Source organism: Condylura cristata, unplaced genomic scaffold (assembly GCF_000260355.1).
Source record: "Condylura cristata isolate star-nosed mole 26May11 unplaced genomic scaffold, ConCri1.0 scaffold00019, whole genome shotgun sequence".
In the NCBI taxonomy this organism is placed as follows: domain Eukaryota; kingdom Metazoa; phylum Chordata; class Mammalia; order Eulipotyphla; family Talpidae; genus Condylura; species Condylura cristata.
The window spans coordinates 3,438,507-3,459,294 of record NW_004567120.1 but is presented as its reverse complement, the minus strand read 5'-3'; the positions used below and the strand labels follow the sequence as shown (position 1 = coordinate 3,459,294).

General features: G+C 34.8%; 1 pseudogene; it reads left to right on the top strand.

Annotated features, from left to right (window-relative positions):
• The first annotated feature begins 20,065 nt into the window (after nt 1–20,065).
• Nucleotides 20,066–20,649, top strand: LOC105853840 (annotated as a pseudogene).
• Nucleotides 20,650–20,788: the final 139 nt, after the last annotated feature.

Genomic DNA, 20,788 nt, shown 5'->3' with positions numbered 1-20,788 from the left:
ATATATATATATATATATATATATATATATCATGCCAATCTACAAATAGATGACACTATTGTAAAGTTACTTACAGGAATCAAAAAAAGATCACTATTTTGGCTACAATTTGTCAGATTTTCCCCTTGGTAGTCAGGGATAGACTTACAGGTATAATGAACAAGCAAACTGAGTTACCTATCTTCAACACTGGGAGCTTGAACCCTTTATATCAGTTTTCAACATCAACACTATCTAGGATTAGATGACTGCTGAGGTGAGTCTATGAACCTTTGGGAATGAAACCATGTGATAAGAGCCTGAGGTAGGGCTTAGGATAAGGGCTTGGGACAGAGAGTATAACTCAAATAATCACTGCTTCCTTCAAATTTTGACTAAGCAAAATTACTCCTACTTATATATCATAGAACTTTCTACAAGCTTCTGTAACTTTAATTTTTTTTTTACTAATAAAATCATGGTAGTTCCGATATTTACATTTCAAGCCTATCCTTGCAACCATTTCAAGCAACTACCAGAATATGTAAAGGAGTAGAGTTATCTCATGAGAGATGCAGCAAAAGGAGTTATTGCTACTTCAGCTCTTAGGACAGAAAAAAAAAAAACCCACATTATTGTGGATGGTTACTTTTTTTTATTAAAGATTTATTTCTTTATTCATACAGGCCAGAGATGCGGAGGGTGAGAGGATTCACGAGGGACAGAGTGGGGAGCAGAACAGGCAAATCGACGAAGTACATTGCTGAGGGAAGCAGCGGGCTGGTCAGGAGAGGTCTGCCATGCCATGTGGATCTCCTCTGGGGCAGGCGGGGACCGAACTCATGCGGAAGTGGCTTAAGCTTCTTAGTGCAGTGCTTTCACCCGCTGTGCCACCAGGGAGGGCCTGTGGATAGTTACATTTTTAACAATCACAATTGTGAAAAAGCCCTTCTGTCTAGAGTCAAAATCATGATGCCTTCACTGTATCCTGGCTCTGTCTGCCGAAAGCCAAATAAAATAACATCTATCCTCTGTTACACATGAAACTTTTCTAATATCTGTAAATGGCAGTCCTGTTCATTTTTAAAACATCCTATACACAGGTTAAATATTAATTCCTAATATGATATGGTACATATTCTCTCCTTTCTTTTGGATCAGAATAGCATGATCTTGATTAAATTATGCTTTTTTGGGCCCTCCCTGGTGGTGCAATGGGTTAAAGCACAGCACTATGAAGTTACTGCAGCCACTACAAAACGAGTTTGACCCCTGGCCAGGGAGGTGACACACATGGTGTGGCAGATCTCTCCTGTCTTGCCTGCTGCTCCCCTCAGCAGTGTATTTCCGTACCTCTGCCTGTTCTGCTCCCCACTCTGACTCTGGTGAATCCTCTTACCCCCCCGCACCTCTGGCCTGTACCCCAGGTCTGTATGCACAAATAAATAAATCTTTTTAAAAGTTATACTTTTTTGTGACATGGATAGATCTTGAGGTTATTTTGCTAAACAAAATGAGTGGGAACATGAAAGCTAAATACCAGGTGGTATCACTCATATGTGGAATATGAATAAACAAAGAAAATTAATTGATCAAATGCAACAATAACAATTCTTAGTCTGAGAAAAATAGTCTGAGGGGAAGGATATTGAGCAATGAACTAGCAGTTGGTAAGTGCAGTCCACTGATAGCCTCATCTGGTCAGCACAGCCATCAAATAGTTAACATTCATTGAATGCGCATTTTGGACAAGATGCCTTTTATACGCAGTCTTAATCAATCTTCATAGAAATCTTATACAAAAATAAAGCATGAACAGTATTTTACAGAAGGAGAAACAGAGACCCTAAGAAAGGCAAGGCTTAATTCCTCTAGGAAGTCTTCCCTAACTTTTTCAAACAACAGGTCACTGGTGCAGCTTATTATTCATAGTTTTGATCATTTTCTTTAGAGATAGTGAACTTAACACACTTAGCATACTGTGGTAGCTAGCTTTTCCCGAGGTCTATTTTGCTCTTAACAACTCAAAAATTCATTCTCACTTCTTCCTTCCTCCATAATATAGTATTGTTAAAATGTCTTGAGCACATTAAGAATCCAATAAATGTTTGCTGAATGAATGACTGAAGTACATGATGAGTGGATGAATGGGGGTGGGGGGGGATATCTCATTCAGAAGAAAGTAATGAGTATCAGGGGGATTAAAATGTAACCGTGATATTTGACTTGACCACCAGGTGTCATAAGCATACCAACTTTCAATTTTTTTTTTAATATTTAACACAATTTATTTTAAAATTTTATTAAGGGAAAAAAAATCACACTAAAGTGAGAACAACAGTATCCTTGTAACATCAAGAAGAAGAATTAAAGTTGTTTCGTTTGTTTTTTTTTCAACCTCCATACTTCCTCATAAAGTTCTCTGAAAAATAGTTTGGTTTCTAAATGCGTCATAGATTTGTAGACTATTATAAATATTAGAGGCCACCATGCTCTTCTTCTCCTGCTACATTTTATATATAAAGAAACCAGGCTAAAACCAGAGGACTAAACTTTCTAAATTCACATAGGAAATTAGCTGCAAAGGACAAATCAATATCTCTTGCCTCTTACAATAGAGCTTTTTTTTTTCTTTTTTTCAATTTTCCAGGAACTTCTAAAAAGATTATGACTGTTTTCAGGGTAGGCATGGTTGTGTGACATACATATGAAGAAATGTGAACCTATGCCCCCCAATAATATATAATGTTGTAAGCCCTTGTTGATTCAAAAAAGTATACTTAAAAAAAGAGAGAGAATGCTTCTGTAATTATCTAATAATAATACAAATTTTCAGAGATAAACAACTGCCAGATTTTAGAACATTACTCTTGAGAGTGAACTGTTATAACAAGAAGGATTAGTTATGTCCAAATATCCTAGCACAAATACAGTTTTGTTTTGTTTTTTTAAAGCAGAATAGGTATTTCTATTCTCTAGTAAGGTCATGCTTAAAATCTCAGGTTAGATTGTTTTCAAACTTTCATTATTTCTTCACATAAATAGAGTTCCACATTATGATATAGAGATAAGCAAAAGCAAAACAAAAAATATATATCTATAACCAATATTTCCATTGCTAACACCTTGTTGTTTAGCCGTTTTTTCAATTTGTATAGATCTATAAATGAATATATGTATGGGCATTTTAACCAAATTTTATGCAAGTGTGCATGTTTTCTTATAATTATTGCTTATATTAATCATAGTTATTATAAATACAGTCTTATCAAAAAATAGACAACTAAATAATCATTTAAAGGATACTTAAAATTCTACCAGAATAATGTAGCACAATTTATTTAACAAGTAGATATTGAAACAGATTCACATTTTTACATATAAAAACAATACCTTGATAAAAGTTCTTGTATATCCATCTTGTATATTCACTTCAGCAACTATTTTCTTTGAATAAACTCTTAAAAACGAATTTTTAGGCTTTTGATGTATACCAAATTATCCTACAAGAAAACATTTTAATGTGAAATCTTGAAGTTAATGTTCTTTCCCATAACATCACAAAATCAAATCTCTTTTCAAGTTAATAAAATTATTTTTAGCTTGAAAAAGTATGGTATAAAGAATTCTGTCTTGTTTGTTAAGGCCTCCCTCAAAGTAACTTTGTATTCCTAGATACAAATCACCCCAGATAAAATTTATTACCACCGCTTTCACACATGATTCCCAAACTCCAATTTACCTCACAATCATATGAAGGGCTGTCCCATACACAATTTCTGACTGGTAGGATCCCCAAATTTGCATTTCCTATAAGTTCTCATATGATACAGATATCACATATTGAAAACCACTGTGCTAACAGAATGTTTAGACCAACAAGGATTGCTTTTCTGAGGAGCCAATATATTATCTCAGGAATATTATGAATCATTTCATCAATGTTATAGACAGAATGTCTGAATGGTTATTTGCTTCCCAAATTCATAAGCTGAAATCGAATCCCCAATCTAATAGTATTTAGAGGTGGAGACTTTTGGGGATTAATTAGGTTATCAGGGGATTGGTTTTCATGTTAAGAGAGACTTGACACCCTTTGCTCCTTCTACCCTCTATGAACCAGGAAGTGATTCTCACTAGACACAGAATCCAAATGTATCTTGATCATGGACTTTACAGTCTCTAGAATGGTAAGAGATAAGTATTCTGTAAGCTACCAAGTCTGTGGCATTTTTATTTCAGCAGCTCAAACAGACAAAGGCAATTAATCACATATTCTTTTCCATCCTGGATAAGGAAACTCACAGACAAATTTATGGCTTAACTTTTACAACTATATAGTATAACTTAGACTATCTACATTCTAATATTTCTTCTTCCTTGACCAAGTAGAAGAAGAAAGTTAATAAAACAAAGCAAAAACAATGACAAAAATATTGCATTGTGTAGAGAAAATAATCAGGATTCTATGTATTTAAAGAATCTCCTGCAGCTATCCTAATCCTACAATTAAAAACTTGAGCTTTTAATAGATTTGTTTTTCATTGTTTCTTTGAGAAAAGCCTAATTAAAACTATTACTGAATCATTTGTATCCAACAGATTCAATTCAAAACATCACTAGTAATTTTCAGAATAACCACTTTTATTTCTTTTTGGTTAACCTTTATAAACATTTTCAAAAGCCACAAACTACTAAAAGACAAAACGTGAGTTAAAGAAAAGTAAACTATGTCATCTGAGGATACTTTTACTCTGCTTTGGCATAAGAAATGTGAAAACTATAAGTTCAATTAAAGCCAAAGATGCATTTATTGTTGAGACTGTTTATTAGATTTCAAAATCTAACTGGTAAGCACTTTTTGGAGTTACGACTGATTTTCATTTTTAAAAGGAAAACTATATTTCTAATGTTATTTTTCCCCTAGACATTGGAGAAGTTAATAAACTTTCTTCTATAATGCCTATATTTAAATTTTTCCACCTGATATCAGTAAGTTTTTAATTCAGCCTTCTGGATTTCTTTTCCTGTGAGACTATGATTCTGCTTTAGTTCCATTTCCTGATTTACCTGATCCAAATTTCCTCCACCATGTAATGTATACCACATTATACACATTCAAAGAGTTAAGATAATATAAGCAATATATTTTTGTATATATTTGTTTTTATCTGAAACAGCAATATTGCAACAAGTATTGTTGTTATTATGCATATTGTTGTTCTATGCATTTCTTTTGAGTTACAAAACATGAAATATTAAACTTTTCAAAGTCCAGTTCAAGTTCCAGGAAACGACCCCTGAATTCTCTAGTCCTTATTAATTTCAACTTTCTTGGAATTTCTGATGCATTTAACAACTTATACTACAAGGCATTAGTAACTGATAAAAAATTTACCAGTCATTTACCATGTGCTAGGCACTTTATGTAGATTGTATCATTTAAACCACATGACAATCTTTTAAGGAAGGAAGCTATTGTGATTAATACCTATATAAATATACAGAAATGGTCAAACATTTTACCTACACACTTACTTCCAGTTAGTAAATTGCTATTTTTCTAGATGTGGATCACGTCCCTTGACAAACATCTACGCTGTCTCCACTAAAATCTAAGCCACACCCATAGTGAGCAGAAAAATCTTACTCTGTAAATCCTACTGCAAATATCCATGGTTCATGGGTCTTCCTAGGATTTTCCAGTTTTCCCTCAGAATCCTATATTTGGATTCTATTTACTGTGGATTCTGATTGATTTACAAGTATGTGTCATTCCTTTCAGCTTTTAGCTATTCTTGAAATACTAACTCTGTAAACCCTGTAGGTAGATGGCAATCCATCTACACTGGAGACCACATCCTCTTTTCTTTAACGGTAGGACATAAATGCTCGTCTGCCTGGCAGTGCTTGCTAGAGACAGCTGCTGGTTTCAGATAACAAAAAAAAGAAAAAAAAAAAAGAACAGAATATTCTCACCACTATCTTGTATCTTGTTTCTTTTGCTGTTGATGAGTTTCATGTTTGCTCCTAGGGAGTGAGCTAGTAAAGATGGTTACAGAGCATTACTTCTTCAGAGAAATTTGCAACAAGAACTATCAGTTGCCTGATTATATGTGGCCAACTCATTAGCCCCAGAAATGGAAAATTCTACCTAAGCAACATTTTTTAAAAAATCATTTAAATCTTCACATTTACTTCACCAGTGAAAGATGGTATAGTCATAAAAATAGTAAAGCAGCTTGTCTGGAGATAAAGAGCTTCATTGTTAATTTAGACTTCAAATTGTGACTAGAATACTACTTCTCCCTCTAATAATCTTTCGCCTTCACCTGAATGCCTCCATGATGAGAAGAAGGTGCTCTCTAAACTTTCTAAAATCAGGCACAGGACAAGGCTAGGAGCACACGAGTTTTGTTGCTATAGTATGGAGAGCTGGCATTGATAAGATTTTTTAAAGGATTTATTTCTTTATGCATACAGAACTGGAGTACAGTCCAGATGCTCAAGGGCAATGAGAGGATTCACCAGAGACACAGTGGGGAGCAGAACAGGCATAATGACAAAGTACACTGCTGAGGGGACCAGCGGGCTGGTCAGGAGAGGACTGCCAGCCATGTGGGTCACCTCCGGGCGGGGACTGAACTCATGCTGAAGTGGCTTTAGCTTCTTAGTGCTGTGCTTTAACCCACTGCACCACCAGGGAGGGCCCTGATAAGATGTTTTTATGGTTCTCTCTGTGTGTGTGTGTGTGTGTGTGTGTGTAATATAAGGATATGCATGCACATACATACACATAAACACATGCTTGTTTGTTTACAAAATGAACAACATTGAGAATGTTTAATATAGTAAAGCACATTTCATGGGTGTCTAATATCCCAGCATCACTGAGGTATATTTATGCTGATATTTCAGGTAAAGATTTGTAGACAATGAGATTCAGTGGCTAAACTGTGGTCACATTAACACTAACTCAGGGTATGAGTTTGTTACTTACACCATTGCATACCCCTAGCATTATTTATTTTTCCAAATGCATCTTTTCCTAGGTAAACTGATATTTTAGGTAGAGTTCTATGTGGTCATTAATAGTTGCAAACTTTTTTTTTAACAATATAGTAATCATTTAATACATTTTGTGTTTTATTCCCCATCACCATCCCTTATACTACACTCTTTGACCTCTCTCCCCTTTTCTTCTTAACACCATAAACATCAGGTTTATATTAGTGTTCACTCATTTTTGTAATTATTTTGCTTTGTTCAGTCATTTGCTACATAAATATCCATTATTTATCTTTGTCATTTTGACTTGCTTTACTACACAATATTTCTTTAAACTCCTTCAATTTGCTTTAACTTACAATATTTTATCTTTCTTTATGTTTCAAAATATTCTATGTATGGATACACCAGATCTTGATCCCTTCTATCAGTGGGCACTTAGGTCATTTCTATGTCCTAAATATTTTAAGTAATGTTGAAATATGTACCATTGTAAAAACTAAAATTATTCCAGTTGATAATTTCAGGTTTGTTAGATAGATGCCCAAGAGTTGGATTGCTGAGTCATGTGATATTTCAGAATTTTATTTTTAAAAAAAGATTTATTTATTTGTGCATACAAAACTGGGGCACAGGTCAGAGTGTGGGACGGTGAGAAGATTCACCAGAGACAGAGTGGGGAGCAGAACAGGCTGACTGACGAAATATACTGCTAAGGGGAGCAGCGAGGGGGTCAGGAGAGGTCTGCCAGACATGTGGGTCACCTCCGGGCAGGGACTGAACTCATGCTGAAGTGACTTTAGCTTCATAGTGCTGTGCTTTAACCTGCTGCACCACCAAGGAGGGTCCCAAATTTTAGTGTTTTTAAGGTAAACCTAGATTACTTTCCAAGCTGTTGTATCAGGAATATTGTAATAGGGTTACTCTTTCTCATATTTTGTCCCCACTTGCAGCAGCCTTTTTAATATGTGCCATTCTCGTGAATTTGAAATGGTATCTCATTATGGCTTTGGTCTACATTTTTCCCTTATTAAAAAGTGTGATGAGTGTTTTATTTCATATCTTTATTAGCCTCTGAAGATAAGAATTTTTGACTAGACTAACTTAACCTTTCCTATCTTCCCTCAGTTATAACAGTCTTTCTCAAGAGTTCACATAGGACTGGGGCCTTTCCCATGGTTATTTCACTTTATAAACCTTCAAGTGCAAAACAATCTCTATCTGGGCCTTATAACACAATATTCTTCCAAATATAATAAATATTAATTAATTAACATTTTCCTTGTCTCCAGTGAGGCATCGATTTGGACGCTGATAAAAAGATGATATAAAAACAAACATGATCGGCCCTCCCTGGTGGCGCAGCAGGTTAAAGCACAGCACTGAGAATCTAAAGCCGCTTCCGCATGAGTTCGATTCCCGCCTGCCCCGGAGGTGAGCACATGGCGTGGCAGACCTCTCCTGCCCCGCCCGCTGCTCCCCTGAGCAGTGTGCTTCGTCGATCTGCCTATTCTGCTCCCCACTCTGTCTCTGGTAAAGTCTTTCACCACCCCTGAGTCTCTGGCCTGTACCCCAGTTCTGTATGCACAAATAAATAAATATTTTAAAAAAACATGATCTCTGCCCTTATGAAACATAATCTTATTGTATGATATTTACCCCATCCTCCTCTCCCAAAGAAATAATACTCATCCATCATAGTTATAGTTGAGTCATACTTTTCAAATAGTGCTTTCTATGAAAGCTATCCTACTGGCATTTTGCTTTTACAATACTCCTGCTATAGCCCCTTTCTAGTCAATAATATAATGAATTAATTTACACTAAAGTGTCAGTTCTGGGTATAGCTGAAAATAGCAGTCCTTGCAAAGTTACTTGTACTTAAGGGGGAAATTATTGGGAAAAAAAAAGTTTAAATCAAAGTGAAGACTTTTTGACCAGGAAACTTTCTACATCTCTGAAATCATAGCTATTAACTAATATATATTTTGTAGATGAATAAGTTCAGGCTTTCAGTAAAACTTACTATATCTTGATGATAGTAACACAAAGGTCTAGACTATCCATTTTTCAGTTATATTGTTTCTCTGCTCCCATTTTCCCATTTACAAAAGCTGGTGATACTTTAAAATAAGACCTATGAAGGCAAAGCAATTGTTAACTTTACAGCAAAAACACAGTACCTCATACAGAATCTATAGCCCTAGTGTAATTTTAAATGCTTTACTCATTTACTATTATAAGACTATAGAAAGCCATATTGTTCAGTAATTCAGACCCACCACAGTGAAATAAAATATTTCCTTCTTACTCTAGGTCCATTTTCCCTGTTTCCCTCAGGTTACATAATATTCAAATGTGGTATATTAAGGAGCTAAATGGGTGACATTCCATTGATAATTTATTATAGTTGTATGAACACTGACATAGGTGCTGAAATATCTGAAGTTGGACACTGGTTTTGTCACTTAACTAATTGTGAGTCAGTTCTTTAACCCCCATGTGACCTTGCTTTTTCATTTCAATTAATCAAAATAGCTATAAGAATATTGTATGTAGTATATTATAAATAATTAATGTCAACTATCATTATTATTTAGCATTTATCTAGGTCTGTGGCCTGTCCTTTCATATGTTCATGCTTTGGGAAAAAAATGTTTATAAAACTACAAAAGTAAACAAAAGAAATGGTACAAAATCAGGCTGGTCTCTGTGGTTGGAATACTCTGTTCTCAATAGAAACAAGTGTTACATAAGGCTTCTGTGCATATAAATAACAACAATGTCATGAATTAAGTTTATTGTTGGTACATTTTCCTTGGTTACATCTTGTTTAGCACTTCTTCAGTTGAACTAAGTAGTCAGAGTATCATACTTCTGAGAAGAAAATACATGAGAAGAATATCAAATCTATCAGTTTTGTGCTGGAAATGAATAAACCAAAACCAGGAAAAGAATGGAAATAATAAAAATCAGAGGTGATATGAATAAAATAAAGTTTAAAATATAGTTCAAAGATAAATGCAACCAAAAGGTGGTTCTTTGAAAGGAAAAAAAAAAAAACCTCAACAAAATATACATCATTCCAACAGGAATAGAAGGAGGGAAACATAAATGAAAGAAAAGTTACAACAGATATTTCAGAAAGACAGAGGACCATAAAAGATTGCTATGATCATCTACATACCAAGAAATTGAATAACATAAATGAAAATGGATAAATTCTTAAAGTGTACACCTCTGAATAAAATTGGGAAGAACTAGAAATCCTGAAAAAATAAGCAAAGAAATTGGGAAGGTAATCAAAAGACTCCCAAATATTAAAAAGCTGGGCTTAAATGATTTCATTAGTGGGTTCTACCAAGATTTCAAAGATGAGCAAATAACTACCTTTCTCAAACTAAAAAATTAAGGAAGATGGAATGGTTCCAAACACATTTTATTAGGCCAACATCACTTTGATACCAGAACCCAACAAAGACATTCAAAAAAATCATAGACCAATATCCCGGATGAACATAGATGTGAAAATCCTCAAAAAATATTAGCAAAACAAATTCAACAATACATAAAAAGGATCATAGATAATGACCAAGTGAGATATAATCCAGGATACAAAGATGGTTCCAACATCCAAATGGCAACAAGTTCAATTCACTTCATCAACAAAAGGAAAGATAAAAACAATATGATCATATCACTAGATGTCAAGGAAGAATTTGATAAGATTAAGCATCTATTTATGATAAAACCCTCAAAAAAGGGGGATAGTGGAATATAACTCAATGAAATAAAGGTCATATGCTACAACTACTGCCAACATCAAACTCAATGATTTAAGACTGAGAGCTTTTTTTCTAAGATCTGGTATGAGATAAGATGTCCACTTTTATCAATGCTATTTAACATTAACTAGCTAGAGAAATTAAGGAAGAAAAATAGATATAAAAGGAATCCAAATTAGAAAAGGAATAAAACTGCTGCTATTGCAGATGAAATAATACACACAGAAAATCCTAAAGACTCAACAAAAAAAGTCTAGTTGAAAAAGTTCACTGCAATAAAGTGACAGGGTACAATATCATTTCACCAAAATCAGTTGTTTTCCTGTATACATACAATGAGCTAGAAGAGAATGAAATCAAGAAACAATCACATGCACAATTACAATAAAAACAATTAAATACCTAAGAGTAAACTTAATAGAAGAGATGAAAACATATACAATGAACACTTTAAGACATTGCTTAAAGAAATTGAAGGCATACACAAAAAATAGGAAGATATTCCCTGCTTATAGAAGAAAAGTTCACATTGATAGAATGGCCATCTTAACCCAAAGCAATGTACAAGATTCAATGAAATCCTTATCAAGGCTCCAGTGGCTTCAAAGAAATAGTGCCAACATTACTGAAATTCATATGGAACCACAGGAGACCCCAAGTAGGCAAAGGAAGGCTGGTGGTACAGATTGTCAGACTTCAAACTATACTACAAGGCTGTGAAAATCGAAAATAAAATGGTACTGGAACATACTAATGGAACAGAACTGAAGGGCCAGAATAAATCAACACATAGATGGACAGTAAATCTACAATGCAGGATCCAAGAGTATATATTAGATAAAGAATTGTCTCCTCAAAAATGGTGCTGGGGGCCCTCCCTGGTGGCCAGCGGGTTAAAGCACAGCACTGAGAATCTAAAAAAAGCCACTTCCGCATCAGTTCAATTCCCGCCTGCCCCGGAGGTGACCACTTGGTGTGGCAGACCTCTCCTGACCCGCCCGCTGCTCCCCTCAGCAGTGTACTTCGTAGATCTGCCTGTTCTGCTCCCCACTCTGTCTCTGGTGAATCCTCTCGCCGCCCCTGAGCCTCTGGCCTGTACCCCAGTTCTGTATGCACAAATAAATAAATCTTTAAAAAAAAATGGTGCTGGGAAGACTGGACACCCACATATAAAACAATGACACTAGATTACCATCACTTTACATAAAAATCAACTCAAAATAGGTTAAAGATAAGGTTAAAGATGAGACCCAAACTGTGAAATAGATTGAAGAAAATATAGGCAAAATTCTACACAACATTGACATCAATGATATCTTTGTGCACTGTGTCCAATGGCAATAGAAACTGAGTATAAAATAATGGAGCATCAAAGCAACAAGTTTCTTCACAATGAAAGAAACTATAACTAAAACAAGTGAACATTTGACTGAATGGGAGAAAATATTTACACACCATACATCTAACAAGGGCTGATATCCAAGATCTACAAAGAGTTGATATAACTCAACAAAAAGAAAATAAATAATCCAATCAAAAAAGGGCAGAAGATTTAAATAGACACTTGTCTAAAGAAGGCACAGTTGACCATCAGACACATGAAAAGTATGGGAGTGGATTTTTAATTTTTTTTAAATTTTAAAATGTGAAATATGTACACACACATATACATATATATATATTCACATACACACAAAAAATAAAATAAAACCAGCTAGCTATAAAATAACATCAACTTTTGCTATTTGTGATGTCATGGATGGAATTGGGGGGCTGGGTCAGGAGGAAAAAGACAAATGCTGGCTGTTTTCATACATATATTGGAATATAGAGAAACAAAACAGGGCTAGATAAATTAAACCAATAACAAGCCTTAGAAATCTGACTGTAGAATTGAGGCTACAAAATGGGTCAGGGAAACCAAGTGTGCACTAAGCATAAGTGACTATGGTGGAGGATTGCAGGTTCCTTGAGATGGTTGTAGTGCTTGACTTGCCTCTGAAGAGGTGATCCTTTCTCTGAATCACGTACAGTGTTTTAAACCAATAGGACCATAATAAAAATAAGTAAAAACCTCTGGGAGAAAGAAGATATAGTTCAAGAGAAAAATGTTGTATCATATGAACAGTAACTAAAAGAGATTTAGAAAAGTATTGCCCCCAAAACACAAAAAGACCAATTCAAAGAGATATATACACTCATGTATTTATTGCAGTATTGTTTACTAATTGATATTGGAAACAACCAAAGAGTCCATGAACTAATGAATGAATGAAGATGTAGTATATAAATATGATGGAATAATGCTCAACTATTGAAAATGAAAGAATATTGCCATTTGCAACACTATGGATGGATCTAGAGGGTAGTATGCATAGTAAATAAGTCATATGAGAAAGAAAAACACCATAATTTCACTCATATATGGTATATAGAGAAGCAAAATTAATTTTATTTTTAAGTTGTATAATTTTTATTGAGGTAACACTGGTTTATAACACCGTATGATTAAAAACATAAGTTAACATTGCTTCAGATGTATGTTATCACACACACCCACAACCAAAAAGCCCATATTCCTTTAATCTGGCCACTGGACCCCTTCCCCTTTTGTTTCCACATTCTATCATTCCATTCTAATAACCTCAATTCTGCAGTCATTTTCTAAGTTTTTTTTTTTAATGGTTTAGTTTTGTCTGTTCCTTTGCATTGTTTCATTATTTTCCAAACATGAGTGAAACCATCTGTATTTGTTTCTCCTTCTCCTTCTGGTTTATTTTCCTTATCATTATTACTTCCAGTTCCACCTATACTGTCAAAAATGGCAAGATTATACTTTTTATATATGAGTAATATTCCATTGTGTATGTGTGTGTATAATATGTATGTATGTATGTATATATATATATATATATATATATATATATATATTCTTTACTCATCCATCACTGGGTTATTTGTTTTTGTCTAAAACTTGGTTATTGAAAATAGTGCTTCAAAGAACATAGTAATCCATATATCCTTTAAATGTTACTTGTGTATTCTTCTATAGAAACCTAGGAGTATAAGTGTTGGTTCATATGTCAGATATATTTTTAATATTTTGAGAAAACTCTATACCGCTTTTCATAGTGGTTGGACAAAGCTACATTCCCACCAAAAGTATATGAGGTTTTCTTTTATCCCAACACCCCACCATGAGTTTTCTCATCTTTTGATATAGGCTATTGTCATAGGTTCATGGTAGTATATCACCAGGGTTTTGATTTGAATTTCTCTAATGATAAGATGTGCATTTTTCATGTGCTTGTTCACCATCTGTATGTCTTCTTTGGAGATATGCCTATTTTAAATCTTCTACAATTTATTGACTGCATTGTCTTCTCTATGCTGACTTGTGTAGATAATAGATTGTATTCTTCATTGGTCATATTGTATGCAATAAGATGTGCAAATATTTTCTCCCATTCATTGGGGTATATTTTAATTTAAGTTATAGTTTCTTCTACTGTGTATTTTGCTTTTCAGTTTGATATAGTTCCAATTTTTTTTTTTTTTGGATTTTTTTGTTTCCCTTGCTGTTGTATCTATGCCCCCAGTGACACACAGAAATCAATGTCATGGAATGCTCTGCCCATGAGTTTTTCCAATATGTTATGGTTTTACATCCTATGGCTATGTATTCAATACATGTTGAGTTAATTTTTGTCTATGACTTTAGACAGCAGTCTAGTTTCATTGGTTTGTATGTGGTTATTCAGTTTTCCTCAACATCATTTTTTTTTAAAAAAGACTCCTTTCTCCATTGTATACTCTTGGCTCCTTTGTTTTAAATTAAATGTTTTCATAAGTATGGGTTTATTTCTGGGCCTTCAAATCTGTTCCATCAGACTGTATATCTATTTATATTCCAATAGGACCAGTTAGTGGGTAACAGAAAGGTAGGAGTAAGGTGTGTATAATTCAGGCAAAAGGGTTTGATTGCATGGTGAAGAACAGAATTGGATTTATAGTTTTTAATTAATGTAGCATTTACAAATGTTGCTTTGTATATAATATGTTGATGCACACTAGAAATTTATGTAATGTTATAATGCAATGTATCAACATAATAAGTGTCCAATGATATATTCAAATTGATGAAAACTAAAATCTGTTCAACAATGTTTTACCCAGAAGTTTTCTGAGGATGAAGGAAAAAGACTCAAAAATACTGAGGGAGTATTTTGTAGGGCAAATATTAAACTTGCCCTACAAAATATAATGAATTTTTGGCCCTCCTTGGTGGCGCAGCAGGTTAAAACACTGAGAAGCTAAAGCCACTTCAGCATGAGTTCAATCCCCAGCCCTGGAGGTGATCCACATGGTGCAGCAGATCTCTTCTGACCCGCCCACTGCTCCCCTCAGCAGTGTACTTCATTGATCTGCCCGTTCTGCTCCCCACTCTGTCTCTGGTGAATCCTCCCACTGCCCCTGCACCTCTGGCTGTACCGCAGCTTTGTATGCATAAATAAAATAAATCTTTTTAAAAAATAATGAATTTTTCCACACCAAAATAAATGGATTATCACTATTAACATAAAATTTATGAAAATATGAACTAAACTGATAAAAATAAGTACATCATAAAATTCAAAATTCTCTAATACAAATTGTGTGTTAATTAATCACTTTAGTAAAATGACTTAAAATGTATTATAACTAATTGCAGTTTCAATAATTTGTGAATGAATACACATTAATAAAAGGTAAATCATACATTAAAAATAACAATGTGGAAAAAAATAAAATAAAAATGTGGAAAGGAGTAAAAAGAGTTTTTGGAATGCAATCAAAGTATTATCATCTTAGATTGGTGCCTTCTTGCTGTCTCAAAATATGCATATGCTGTTGTCAATTTACAAGTCTAACTGTGGTGATATATTATCATTTAATTGCCCCAGAAATTATGAACAAATATTATTTTCCAATCCTGAGCAATAATTTTGATCATATGGGGAAAAAATCTTGAAATCTAGTGAATAATTTCTCAGTCCTTTAGGACACCCACGTTCACAGCTGCAGAAAGCAAGATCTCATCACAGAGTGAGCCAATAATAACCCCTCCCTCCCCCTGGGGTTCTACAATTCAGTGAATGCCTAGTCCCTACAAAGCACCAGCTTGAAAATAAACTTTGCTATTTGGGATACAGAGATCATTTCTCACTCCCATCTAGCTTCAGAAACTAATTAAATAACCAGTTTACTCCTTCATTAATTTGCTTGGTGGGTGGGAGTAAGAGAGCAGATTGAGAAGAAAAAGTTCAATCCAGAGTTTTGAGTATGCTGAGGTCATTTATTTCATACTCCTGCCAAAAGACAATTTTGAGGGGAAATCATTCCAAGGAGTATTGCTGACTTAGCTCCTTTTGATGTTCCCAAAATTTTACAGCTGCTTAGTATGCCTGGGTTTCACACACTACCCTCAGTGTCAGCCTCTTTGGAACCTTTTTGATGGAGAAAAAGCCCCAATGTATACATGTGAATAGAGAGTTTAGACAAAGCTGCTTTTAATATTCAACATGATAGTGCCATTTGGGATCCATAAGATTATTCAGATAGTGCCTTCCTGGGCTTCATGCTCTTGCAGGTTTTAGTTACATTTTGTTTCTGCAGAATACAACTAATGATACAAAGTCTTTATCCTGCTATTTCAATTTGAAAATCTTTTTTGAGGCATCTGTTGCTATAAGGAATTTAGTATTTTCAATTCTTTAATCTGGGGAAATTCAGTATGCATAAAATACAGTAATTAGCAAAGATAAAGTAATAATAGGATGAGATATAAAATCTTACAGATATCTTTGATAATTTACACTCACTTCCCTAAGGCATACACAGTGCTTACATACTGAACAAACTTACATGCTTAAGTCTCATTATCAAATGGAAATTAGCAAACTTTTAAAAAGGGAAACAGTTTTTTTTTTTATTTCAAGTAACCAAATGGAAAGACCGTCCTTTCACAAAAATTAGCAAACTTTTAAAAGGGGAAACAGTATTTTTTTTTTTAATTTCAAGTAACCAACTGGAAGGAACACCCTCTCACAAAAACAACACAATACTTAGAGTCCTTTCCTAAATTGTTTCCCACGTTCTGAAATAAAAAATACATCCAAGGAAATGTCCACTGTAAATTGAGCATTAGCCCCACAGAGATTTGACAGCTGTGTTAACTTCTAGGGTTTGATGAAAAACCTTTGTGCTATTTGAAACTCTCATGTTCCACCCCAGCTTGCAGGCATGGAAAATGTGTCAATCCAAGGAAACATGGCAAGTCTCATCTTATTAAAAACATTAAGCATGTAAATGTATTTGCAATGTGAATGCCAATTAATTTGGCTGACAAAACCCTAGATTCGACATTTAAAACCTTTCCCCCACCGCTCACACTAACAGAAATGTGTTTAATCAACCACTATTCTAATTTTAACACAGATTTGTTAGAAGCAACGTCTTATTCCAGATTCCTGGCTTATGTCAGTAACATTAGTCCTTAGAGAAATGAGCTTTTTATCTAGAGAGCAACACACATTTTCTTACACCAGAGCATGCAGCTGTTTCACTAAACATTTTAACCACTCAAACTTATAAATAGACATTACCTCATTGAAATCTCTATTCTTCATAACAATACATCCCTCAAAAGGTAAGATATTAGCAGATTCAGGATGACATTTTCCAATAGGAGCAGCAGAAATTCACATAGTTGTTTTCAGTTCACAGAGATTTTTACGTTCTATCTTTTAATAGAGTGAAAGGAACCTTCCCCTTTCTACCAGGATATCCTGTACAGGCTTGAACAGTTACAAGAGGGCATAACACAGCAAAAGAAAAAATTGTTTACCTCTAATGGGAGGAAGAAATGTTCGTAAGCATCGCTCAGTTGGTAGAAAAGCAACCCTCTTTGAGGATATTGTGGGCAAAGAAAATAGCAATTTTGGCTTTGATATATTCAAAGTTTCCATGATTTGTACACTTTAGTCAGGAACAGAGTGTCTGACTTTAATTTGCCATGCATTACCATAGTTTCCTGAGTCTATTCTAAAAGTTTGAAGTATAAAAACCTTGCTCAACTATTAGAATTTTATTATTTCTGTTTAAGAACAAAATAAAAATAAGTCACAATGCTTTTAAAATACTGATCATTTTTTTTAGATATATTTATTTATTCGTACAGAACTGGGATACAGGCCAGAGATGTGGAGGGTGAGAGGATTCACCAGGCACAGAGTGGGGAGCAGAACAGGCAGATCTACGAAGTACACTGCTGAGGGGAGCAGCGGGCGGGTCAGGAGAGGTCTGCCACGCCATGTGGATCTCCTCTGGGGCAGACGGGGATTGAACTCATGCGGGAGTGGCTTAAGCTTCTTAGTGCTGCGCTTTAACCCGCTGCGCCACTGGGGAGGGCCCTAAAATGCTGATCATTTTTAAACAGAGAACATTAAACATTGCTTTTTACAATTATTTCCCTTGTATGATTTGTTCCTTACCATGACCTTTTCCTGCTTCAGTCTCGCAAAGCCTCTATTTCTTGGGTGAATATATTTTTACACTTCTGTAGGCTATCGGAAGATTATTTTGTAGCTTGATACACTTACAAAAGGTACTATACTTCCAGATGTCATTAAATCTAATGATTGAGATGGCTGCTGTTGCTGTTTAACAGAATGGATGGTCATGTGTCAAAAATGCAGTGTTTCCTTGCTTGAGCGCACCCATTTTACTTTATTATGGTCTTTCTTATTTTGTTTCCCATTTTGTGTGTATATATATGAGCATGTGTGTCAAATCTGATTTTTAACCTGGCTGTATGCGATAAGTGTTTTCACATTAAATCACATTGTTTTGCTTTGCAATCTTATTTTTTCAGATGTAAAAAGTGTGTGATAGGAACTTTCTTAGGGTTCAGGGACAAACTTAATAGGCCACCGAAGTGGAGAAATTTGAGGCCACAGAAAAGACTATGCTTAACAATGCTTCATAAAGATGAGTAGAATTCTTCTGAGGCATGATTTTGAGTTAAACATTGCCCTGTTTATGCACTTGTCTTTGAAAATACTAATTTTCACACAATAAATCTTTAGTACCTATTGGGTATATTTTGTTTGGGTAAGCGTGCACATGGTTGTAAGAGGAGTAAAATACCTACAAATGAAGGAACTTGCCCAGAAAAGAGAGATAAGAGTTTGAAAGGTAAACATTTAGAAATTCATGATCTTGACATTTACTAGTTTCTTTAAGCTTCACTAACAGCAATTCAACAGACTTTCATCCTAGAATATCATTAAACACAGAAGATCAAAAATGAGAAACCAAGCAATAGGTGAGATACTTGGAGTATGTCTCATTAATTTCTCCCATTGTTACATTTGCTATTATTATAGTTACAGTTTGTGGATGTGAAGTTTTAAGTGGCTTCCTGGGATCTTATTTTGTCTTTCAATAGTCTCCTTTTCATATATTTGGATCTGTTCACATGGGGGGAAATCAAATGATTATGATACTGTTATAAGCCTTGGGAACTCAATAAAGGCTAAGCATAAAGGAGTAATACAAACAAAGCCAGGGGCTTCATAAGAGTTGCTATCCAAGAAGTGAATAGATGCTGAAACTTAAGCCAAGGAACACTCACAAGCACTGTGATTCTTTACATAGACAAAAATGTGTAATTATCGTTTTGGGCATTTTAAAAGAACAAGTTTATTAGCAAAATGAGAAAGTAAAATAGAGTCACCTGCATAGTTACAGGAAAGCTTAAAATATGGAATTTTCTAAATCACTAAGGGATTTTAACAAGAGAAAGACATTAGACTGAAAGGGATGATCTCCCTCCTAATTTGATAAATGAAACAAATGGACTAGAGACTAGGGTATTTCCAAAAATATTCTGAAGATAGCATACACATGAAAAGGAGTGGATTTGAAGGCAAAGAAAGCAGTCAGGTTTACTGTAATAATTCTAGCATGACTTGATATTAATTTGGAGTTGGAAGGTATCATAAATAGGTTATGTTCAATTAAAATTGGATTTGAGAAAGACTCAATACCAGGGAACAGACAGATTAGGTTTTGCAAAGGAATGGACTGAATTGCTATTCCATCAAAAGGAGGCAGTCAGGAAGTCAGCTGCTTTGAACAGTAAGTGTGGGCCACTGCAGTACATTGATTGAGCAACATAGCACAGCGCTGGTATAAGTGAGAGCCCACCAGGACCTAGGCAACTCTGCCTCCCTGAGGGAAAGCAGTTAAACATGAGCAGAGGAGATCCCTTAGAAGCCAGGAGGCAAAATGTCATCACATGCATTTTTGGTGCAAAGTTGCCTGAAGGAGCACAAGAAGTTTGTGCTCTGATGCTTCAGTCAACTTCTCAGAGTTTTCTAAGAAGTGCTTGTAGAGGTGGTGAGCTGACTGCTAAAGAGAAAGGAAAAGTTTGAAGACAGGAAAAAGGTGGGTAAAACCTGTTATAAAAGAGAAATGAAAACTTATACCCCCACTAAGGGGGGGAATAAAATGAAATTCAAGGCTACCAATGCACCCAAGAGTCTACCTTCAGCCTTTTCCCGTTTTGTTCTGAATATTACCCAAACCTCAAAGGAGAACATACTAACCTGTCCATTGGTGATGCTGTGAAGAAACTAGGAGAGGTGTGGGATAACACCGCTGCAATTACAAGCAGTTTTATGAAGAGAAGTTTGCTACGCTGAAGGAAAAGTACAAAAAGATATTGTTACATCCTGAACTAAAAGAAACTCTTATGTGGCCAAAAAAGTGTTTGTCAAGGTTGGAAAATGCAAGAAAAAAGGAAGAAGATGAAGAAGATAATATTGTTGAATAAGTTGGTTTCAGTGAGGTTGTTTTTCTTGTACAGACAAGCATTTAACCCCCTGTCCACAATACACTCCTTTAAAAGGAAATTGAAAGGGAAGGCTTTGTGAGATTTGCTTGAAACTGTAAAGTGTCTTTTTTTTTTTTTT